The sequence below is a fragment of the Diadema antillarum genome, unplaced genomic scaffold (assembly GCF_040938485.1).
Source record: "Diadema antillarum isolate AM-2024a unplaced genomic scaffold, OU_Dant_1.0 seq00000113_RagTag, whole genome shotgun sequence".
Lineage (NCBI taxonomy): Eukaryota > Metazoa > Echinodermata > Echinoidea > Diadematoida > Diadematidae > Diadema > Diadema antillarum.
Genome location: NW_027271197.1, coordinates 325,115 through 335,141, shown reverse-complemented (window position 1 = coordinate 335,141; position 10,027 = coordinate 325,115). Strand labels below are relative to the sequence as shown.

General features: G+C 39.4%; 1 pseudogene; it reads left to right on the top strand.

Moving 5' to 3' along the window:
* The first annotated feature begins 2,794 nt into the window (after positions 1-2,794).
* The window catches only part of LOC139727045 (uncharacterized), a 136,818-nt pseudogene continuing 129,585 nt past the window's right edge, over positions 2,795-10,027 (top strand).

Genomic DNA, 10,027 nt, shown 5'->3' with positions numbered 1-10,027 from the left:
TCAAATAAACGTTGAATCCTTCTTAAAATTACAGGTTTTTTTTCATATTTCATAAGAGGCTTTTCATTATCTCACTTAGGAATGTTCAAAACATGAATCCCTACCTCAACCAGTACTGTACAGTCCCTTTAACCAACGCTAAAGCAACGCCGGCTTGGGCGGTGCACCGCTAAGGCAACGCCCGTGTTTTCGATTTTTTTCCCATTTTGTGCGCGGTGACGAGCGTTGTTGAAATTCGGCCCCTCTCCCTACCATTCAAGGAACGCTCCAACAAAGTTCGGGCAGCGTGACCGGGCCTTAACAATTTCGGCGTTCTCTTCGCTCTAATTTTATCCTGACTTCAATTCAATTCAATTCAATTCAATTCAATTCAATTCAATTCAATTCAATTCAATTCAATTCAATTCAATTCCATTCCATTCAATTCAATTCAATTTGATTCAATTTAATCTAATTTGATTTAGTCTTGCTCTTCTCATCACTTCAACACTGTAAAAACTCAATTGGGTTTCTTATGAACTTGTAGCAAAAGCAATAGCGTAGTAAGTACTAAAGCAGATGAGCGCCCCCAAACTAGTCAAAACCTGGCGAGTCATCATCATAGTGTAACTATTCTGGCTGCTCGTTTTACCTCGCAAGGCAACAGGCGCTGAGATTCTGCAGGCATTTGCATGAATGCCTGCAGAAACGAATCGTTCAACTAGGAATTTTAAACCTGTCCCGTAAGGCATATACACTGATGAGCGACACGAGCATACGGTAGCTGAAGAGGCTAAGAGTAACGGTATAGGCTGTGACGATCTGATTTGGTTTTTGTGTAAGGTGGAAAGTTTGAGAGTCGTTTCTGTTTTCATCCGCTACGGTTTTATTACAATTAGTCATGAAGTTTGGAACAGAGATGACTATGAAATGATAAGGAACGCCAACAACACCAACAGTTTCACATGAAGGCAACGATTAAAAACAAGAACAACGATTAAAAAAAAAAGACTTGCTCAATAAAACGAGACAATGAATTTCCGTCAGAATCTATGGTAGTGCCTTAAGGCCACCGCACACTACACGATCAGATTGGTCTTAAAGTCTTAAGCCAAGCTGGGTTTTAAAGGATGCGTACAGTTCTGGTCAAGGTGAGGATTTAGCTTTTAACGTTTTGCGAGATATTCAGAAACCACTCTATGAGATGTCAAAGAGCATGCAATTCTAAGGGGTATCAAAAGTTTATTTGATGAAAATCGGTTTTAAAATGGCTGAGATATCCAAAAACAAGGTGAAACAAAGAGATCCTTATAAAAAGCGTGGCCTGTAGTCTTTTATTATTATAACTTTTTTTGGATGTCTAAGCCATTTGAAAACCAATTTTCATCTAATAAACGTTGAATCCTTCTTAAAATTACATGCTCTTTCATATTCCATAAGTGATTTCTCATTATCTCACTTATATAGAAATGTAAAAAACATGAATCCCCACCTCAACCAGTACTGTACAGCCCATTTAAGACCAGTCGTACGACCGGACACCGCCCACTATACGACCGAACCTACGAGTAGACTTACGACTGTAAAGCGAGCGCTTGCATCTTACTGCATTGTGAATGGCTGAAAGCCTACGACCGGTCGTAGAAATTCAACATGTCAAATCTCTACGACTGGCGCTAAGACCCAGTCGTACGACTAGAAAATGGCAAGACTGTGACGTCACACTTCTAGTCTTAAGGTCTTAAGACCGGTGAATTGGGGCAAAATCGTTTAGTGTGCGGCGGGCTTTAGGTGATATTTGGTTAATTTGTTTCCCTTGGGAAAAAAAAGTAAGGAAAAACTTTTTAAAGATCAGGAACATTTCGAAACAGGGGTGTTTTCGAAACTGTTCTAATCACGACACAGTATTAGGTAGGCTGCAAATTTATGGTGTTCTGCGCGTCCTGGATTAATAACACGGTTTTCATGGTACAGATCAAACCTGAAACGGTTTAGAGTGTATGACAAATCTCAGTGCGAGTCAGAAATCATGATACCAAGTTCCACATGGATCTATAAGAGGCCTTGTATATTCTTCAATAATATTATGTCACGGGCTTACAAAGACCAACAAGTTCTCTCTCACACACACACGCACCCACACACACGCACACAGACCAATGTGTACTATGTTGGCGTCGGCAGCACTCCCGGTTATTGTTTGCATCGAGATGAATGTCTGTAATGCTATAGTACGCCCAGTTGTCTCCACGTCCGGTCGTACTGGCGTAGCTAGTTCGCCCTCCCATCGCTGCTACCGACGCGCAACGCATTGATAACTTGGTGACGAATTAAGGTGCACGCACGTGCGATACGCTCCCTCTCTCCCTCTCGCTCTCACTTTGTAACCCTGCCACTCACCATGGGACTGTAGTCGTGACTTGGTTAAGCATTCTGAAAAGCAAAAGCTCCGGGATTTCTTGCCGCAATATCATCTTCTGTGGAAGTTGACGACATGACTGGATAACATTTTTTTTTTTTTTTTTGCGGAAGACATAAAAAGAAGAAGAAGGAGGAGAAGAAGAAGAAGAAGAAGAAAGACTTCCAACAGGATTTTGACGCTTTCACCTGCTGACAAGGGCAGAGGGGAAAAAGAGAAAAGAAAAACGCATATCTCCATCAATGAGGCTCACTTTCAAAGTTGTCTAGGAAGAATCGCCTGAGCATTCTCACCTTCGCTCCATCTGCTCCATCCTGATGAGATGATTTATTCATCCGTGACGACTAACTCCTTGAAGAGAGATACGTTCTTATTTCCTCTTCGGCCTGCCATACTACAGTGCTCTCCGTTGAAAAGAGGATAACGATTGCCAAACTATCTCGTTGGCATCTTGATTGCACCTTCCCTCCTTTTGTTTTTATTTTGTTTTTGCGAGGCGACAATACATCGCGGGAACATCTGTGTCAACGAGCCGAAGGCCAATTGGACCTGCAGTAAAAATGATGCCACGAATTTGGCGCCTCCAATAACACCGTCTGCTCGCCGACAGGGGATAAACGAAAGGCTCGAAGTGCACGAAGGGAAAACGGTCCGGGGACCGGAACGTTGACGCGACTGTCAATCAGTCGTCTTGAGTCGGTCCATCATTGATCATTTGGTTTTGATGTCGAACCTTCTCCGAATTCTACGCAGTATCAGCTGATCTATATTATGTTGCGACCAAGAAAGTTGAAAAGTCAGAAGACCCTATGAGCCTCAGTGGTTAAAATCACCTGCTAAATTCAATGAAATCAATACCGAGATTTCACATACGTGGATAAATTTCTAGGAAACATGACATCTTGTTGAGCTTGCAGCAGTCGAAATAAGTATCTAAAATGGATGAATGAAAGAAGCACGTCACCAGTTGTCTTGAAAAGTCACACGACAAACACGACACAGTTTTCTTACCTCATTCTATACCGCAAACGAGATCTCGTTACCATGGAGAGGACAGTATTGGCGGTGATTATGGTGGTGTTTCTTTCGAGTATCGCACTCCCGGGATTCCTACCCACGGCCATGGGACAAGTCCAGACAGAACAGTCGTCTGATCTTAATGGTACCATCACGTATCCACCAAATACGTCGTTTGCTTTTAACTCTTCACTGCCATCAAGTGAACCTCCGAACAAGGTAAAAATAAGATACAGTTTGTACTTAATGATGATTCTAAAATCTATGCATATATGTTTCATCCCTCTGTCTATCTTTATAACCCTTCATCTCTCCCTCTCTCTCTCGTGTATGGTAGATATGTATATATATACATATCATAGGCGCCGGAAGTGGGGGGGGGGGTGCGGCCGCCCCCCCCCCCCCAATCCAAAAAGTGGGGGGGCAAAACGCATTTTTGCCCCTCCAAAAAGCCCCCCCCCCCCAAAAAAAAAAAAAATAATAATAATAATAATAAAAATAAATGATTAACAAAGAAAATGAAATAAATATGTATATACAAGTATATGAATAAAAGGGAAAAATATGACTACAAACGGCAGCTTTTGAACTGTAGAATGTCAAAATTTTCAAGCTCGCTCGCTTCGCTCGCTCGCATCCAGCAGTTGAGCCCGGTGCGCCTCCCCCTTAATTTCTAAAGCGAAAAAAGTAGCTACGACGGCAGTTGTTGGACTCTAGAATGTCAAAATTTTCAAGTTCGCTCGCTTCGCTCGCTCGCATTGAATCGTTATGCCACTCTCCTAACGTTGCTGCCAGTAATTGCGAGCAGTTGCGCCCGATGCCCCCCCCCCTTAATTTCCAAAGCGAAAGATATAGCTACAAACGGGAGTTTTTGGACCGTAAAAATGTCAAAATTCTCAAGCGCGCTCGCTTTGCTCGCTCGCATTGAATCGTTATGCCATTCTCCTAATGTTACTGCCAGTAATTGCCAGCAGTTGCGCCCTATGCGCCGCCCCATTAATTTCCAAAGTGAAAGATATAGCTACAAACCCCAGTTTTGGGACTGTAGAATGTCAAAATTTTCAAGCTTGCTCGCTTCGCTCGCTCGCATTGAATCGTTATGCCATTCTCCTAATGTTGCTGCCAATAATTGCCAGCAGTTGCGCCCGATGCGCCCCCATTTATTTCCAAAGCGAAATATAGCTACAATTAAAACTCCAGTTTTGGAACTGTAGAATATCAAAATTTTCAAGCTCGCTCGCATTTTATTGTTATGCCATTCACCTTATATGTTGCTGACAGTATATAATTTGTCGATCGTTTCACACCGTCATTCCATAATCCATGTAAAGGAAAACTTACAATGTTGCTGAATGACTGCGTTGTTGAATGTATCACATTCCGTAATGTATTGTAGTCCCATTATTGCTCACGTACACACGCACAAGCATACAGACCGTCAAAATTACTTTATGGTTCCCCCCATGTTTCGACCCACCGTACGCCACTTTACATATATATATATATATATATATATATATATATAATATATATATATATATAAACAATAGATGTGTGTGCGTGTGTGTGTGTGTGTGTGTGTGTGTGTATGTGTATATTGTGTAACATATGCATGGTCTAATCTTGAGCCCCCTCCAATGTTTGCCCCCCCCCCCCAATCCAAAACTGCTTCCGGCGCGCCTGATATATATATATATATATATATATATATATATATATATATATGTATATATATATATATATACATGTATATATATAATATTGTATATATTGACACTAGCAATGGCTTAAATTTGAACATGGCAGCCCGAAAGCCCAATTAGAATGGTTGCAACTCAACATCGCAGCCACGTCTTCCGTGCAAGTTTTGTTGCCAACACATACATCTATATCTATATCTATTTATATATATATATATATATATATATATATATATATATATGTATATATATGTGTGTAAACCTATTAAGTCTATCAATTAAATTGGCTCAGTGGATAACACCACGGGTTGTCAATCTTGATGTCACTGGTTCGAATTCCCTTGCAGCAGCGGCTGTGCCTCGGGCGAAGCAAGGCTCTTCAACCTCAATGTCTCATACGTCCTTTGATGGGGACATAAAACCATCGGCTGATTGTTGACAAGCAGCCGTTGCTTCCTTTCATAGCGTCCGCGTATGTAAAACCTGATCATCATTCAACTCATGATTTAAATCATGTATCTAAATCTGGTAGGTGCACTGTATCTGACATGCAAATATCAGTAAAAATCGCTGTGGATGGGTACAGACAAAACTCGCAATGGGCCCTGTGCACCTGAACAAGAATTAAAAGTATTACCTGAAGGTATGCGTGAGTGGGTGTTACATAATTATGGATATTTAACCTTTGACGTAAGTAAGGGGAGACAAAGTTTCGTGTTCGGGAGGATATGCCTATTTCTTGATGATCTAATGAAGGGTGGCAACCTTTCCTATACAAAATTAGACACATAGTGAGCTCTCTGAGAAGATTAAGTTGTCATGATTACATCAACTGTCGTTAGTGTACTATGCAGTGAGTAATCATTAGATGCGTCAACCAGATGTCACTAATCCGTCGTGATAGATAATGATGACTGTCCGAACACAAAAAAGTATAAAAATTATGTCAGAAACATACACAATAATGTCACGTTTATCTAGAACCTATAAAATATCCCAAAATAGCTGCCTGTTTCTTACGCTGTGTAACAGCGAAACTTCCTGTGTAATTTTGTATAATGAGATCGACCGTGACGACGAGGTGATGACACTTGGGGCAACTTTCACCAAGCTTTAAAATCAATCCTAAGTTCAATTAACAGATCTTAGGCACATTTTTTTTATCCTCGCTGGAAGTTACAGGAACTGTTTCACTAAGCCATTTGGGAACAATATCTTGCGCCCACCTTGGCACGTTCTAAAAACGTCTTGAATGCCTGTATTGTAATCCTTCCAACTAGGACTGATCTGAATCTTTCCCAACTTTAAGTTCATTGTTTGGCTCGATATAGTTCCCACGTTAGTGAAATAGACCCCAGCACCCATAATGAAAATGACAACGATGAACAGTATGACAGAAATGTTGACTGTGTATCTAATTAAACTGCCTCTGTTGGGCAATTGTTTCCGTGTATGCGAAACCATTATTATTTCATTATCAATCGCGAATTTGAAGACGCCATGGAGAATTAAATAATAAAGTTATAGTCAGTAGCATGCACGGATAATTTTTTTCTTTCTTAATCCCAAATAGTATCTTCTTTGGATGTAATAAGCTGCATGGATCCTCTTCCAAATTCGTTCTTCTTTTTTTAATTGAAGTATATAAAACCATCATACAAAAAGTAAATGTTCATATAGTGATTAATATACATAACTGGTCAACAATCAGAGCAGAGAAATATTTAAAAACATGAGTGCCTATCTTCCCGTTTTTAGAAGCTATACAGGGTTTTCTGTTTTTCTTTTTCAAACGAACAATAGAAATGAGGTGATCAAATAATGGTTTAACATTTTGGAATTTTGTTTACCGTTATCACCATAGCTCTCCATGTGATAGGTGTGTTTTTTGCGACCATAATGCAATCATATAGCAAGCCACGTGTCACTGGTGTCATAAACACACCCGTGTGTTTGGCCGTGTCCCAAATACACTAGGTGTGCCTGCCGTGTGGTGTGACTAGGTGTATACATTCACCGTGACTTCGCAGTCACACCTGCTTTCGAGAAACACTTCTGAGGTTTGCGGTTAGTAACGTGTGATTCAAGATCGCGACGCTTCTAAAAAGAGCAGATTTACTCCTAATGCTTCGTCAATACCTTGTTTGTGATCGTTCTCGCTCGTAGGCAAATATAGGCCGTTTTAACGGTGGTAAGACTAAGGGTCAGTCATAATCTGAGTAGGTATGGCACACTAAATAGTGCAGTCCTGCATGTGATGCTGATAAAAAGAAATAAAGAAAAATGGATTTAGGACAGAAGGTTTGTCAGAATTGGACACCGAATAAAAAATCATGAAATGTGAAATGTCACGTGTTTTCAACGAATGTACGCAAACTGTAAGTAGGCGAATAGATGTTACCACATCACAGTTTTCTCATTGGTAAGTTAGTGCATATTACAGATAATATCGTCACATCAAATATTTGGTCGACGATCTAGGAACTACAACTTTTCCTGAAAAGTCATCGTTGCCATCTTGTTACTTAAATTGATACTTTCATTTGAAGAATGTTATGTAAGCGTACATGAAACAAAACCAATACAAAGATGTGCTTTCTTGAGGACTCGAAGCAGTTAAAATAGGTCAACCCAGTATTTATAGATTATATTTTTTTTCTAAAGGAGCAATTCTTCTTGTATGTATTTTAAAAGTTTAATATCATAAAACGATTGGGAAATTGTTTTCGTTTTGTTTGATATGCAGTTTTAAAAGAAAACTTTTTCAGTCTTACGTAGACTTTCTCAGATTGGATTTAGAGCGCGAAAGCCATTCAAACACTTTTACTTTCAATAACTTTTGACAATATGACGCTATTGCATTGAAAGTTAGTATCATTCATGTGAGTCATGAACAGAGTGTACTCAATGAGCGCGCAAACTTTCCTTTTTATGATTTGATGATGCCTTTATAGATGTTGCTATTTTTATATCCTCTTCTTTGTTCCACTCATCGCTCATAAGAGCACCGCAATTGAGATTAACCACTTAGATATGGACTCTTAACTTAAAAGCCTCTTTTCTTATTACTTACTTTTCCAGAGTGTAAACTTTTCTTCTTCTTTTTTTCTCCGTTGGGTAGATGTGTTGGGGAAAGTCCATTTTGTATTGAATGAAATGTCATTTTGAAGCTGACAGTCTGCTCTTTCAGAATCTGCTCTTAACTGAAAACCCGTGTTTGGCGATCTTTTTTGATGATTTTGTGATACAGAGTTACATATAATATTCATATTGAATTTTACGCCTCAACAAAACAGAAATTCAGCGAAGATTCTGTGTACCTATATACAGTTTGAATAAGACTCGTGTGGTGATGACATTATCACTTCTACCAATCTGAGGCATACATGTGGTTGTGAATGATATCGCCGAGTAGTGAATTCACTGGACACAGTATAATACCCTAGCTCTCTTATATCATAATATTTCTGTATTACGGTCAAACCTGTCTATAGCGGCCACCTAAAGGAGATAGAAAAAAGTGGCCGTTTTTATGCATACAAGTGGCTGCTACAGACAGCGTCTTTAACGTGATTTTCCTTTCGGAGGGAATTGTTTTTATTAGTCGTATAAAAGTATTACAGGTGGCCGCTGTAGACGAGTGCATGGCCTCTAAGGCAGGTTTTATTGTATATCAGAGGTCAGACATAAGTGACACCTCTATTTTTCTCTTCGTCTGATATTACTATCCATTAAAGCCTTGTCGGTCATCGTGTGAAGTTTACGTGTCAGCGATTTGTTTCACAGATCCTCGGAAAGTTGCCCGGGTATTTCCATGAGATATAGCATGGTAGTCATATTATGTGGGTGGATTAAAAGGAAAACAAGCAAAACACAAACTGAAAACGAAACGTGGGCGTTAGACTGTACTAATTGCGATACAGTGACCTTTTCCATGACATATTGGGCCACCTCATCATGACATCAGTAAACAGTAATCACAGATTTCCGTGAAAAGGGGAATGTTCTTAATAGCCCGAGTGTACGTTTATAACATTTTTTCTTGCTAACCGGTAGATATGATTATGTTCTGAATGGTTGATTAGGCAAGATCCATCTCTTCTATACGGATGGGATTGATGTAACGCGCCAATTGTGCTAGAATGCACAGTATCAGACGCGTAGGAAAACATTCCTCCGTGAAGGAAAAATAAAGTCCAAACTTGAACTTGTACCTTTAATGCAACTAATCTTTTATGCAAATGATGTATCAGAATTGCCGTTTAAGTGAAGTATTACGTATAATAATAATAATAATAATAATAATAATAGACATTTATAGAGCGCCTTTTCCATTGGATACAAGGCGCTATATGAGATGTCATCCCTGGTCGCCATAGGAGATAAAATATGTATCTTCAAGAAATGCACTTGCACTCACCTTATACAGTATGGTGCTGCTTCTATTTGTGACCCTGCACATCAAAACAATGAAAAAGTCGCCAGGCATGAATTTTTAGTTAAGACCATATTCTGAAAGAGCAGACTTTAAGCTTTAAAATGATGTATAACTCAAATCAAATGGACTCTTCTAACCTATCTAAATATTGGAAAGAAAGCACAAACTCAGGAAAAGTGTGAACTGAGAAAAGAGGCTCTGAAGTACAGTGTCTATTCAAGCGCTTAATCTTTTACTAAACCGTGCTGGCTGTGCGATGAATGGGACAAAAAAAAAAAACAGGAAGTAAACCACCAGAGTAACAACAATGAAGGGATTATCAGATTAAACTGAAATTAAGCATGCCTCATAAACCTATTCTGTCCATAATTAATGCCAACTTTCAAAGCAGTAGCACTATCCTTTCAAAAGTTATTAGAGTTGAAAGTGAAGAGAATGGACAAGGTTTTTCAGAAATGAAACAGGGATTCTAAA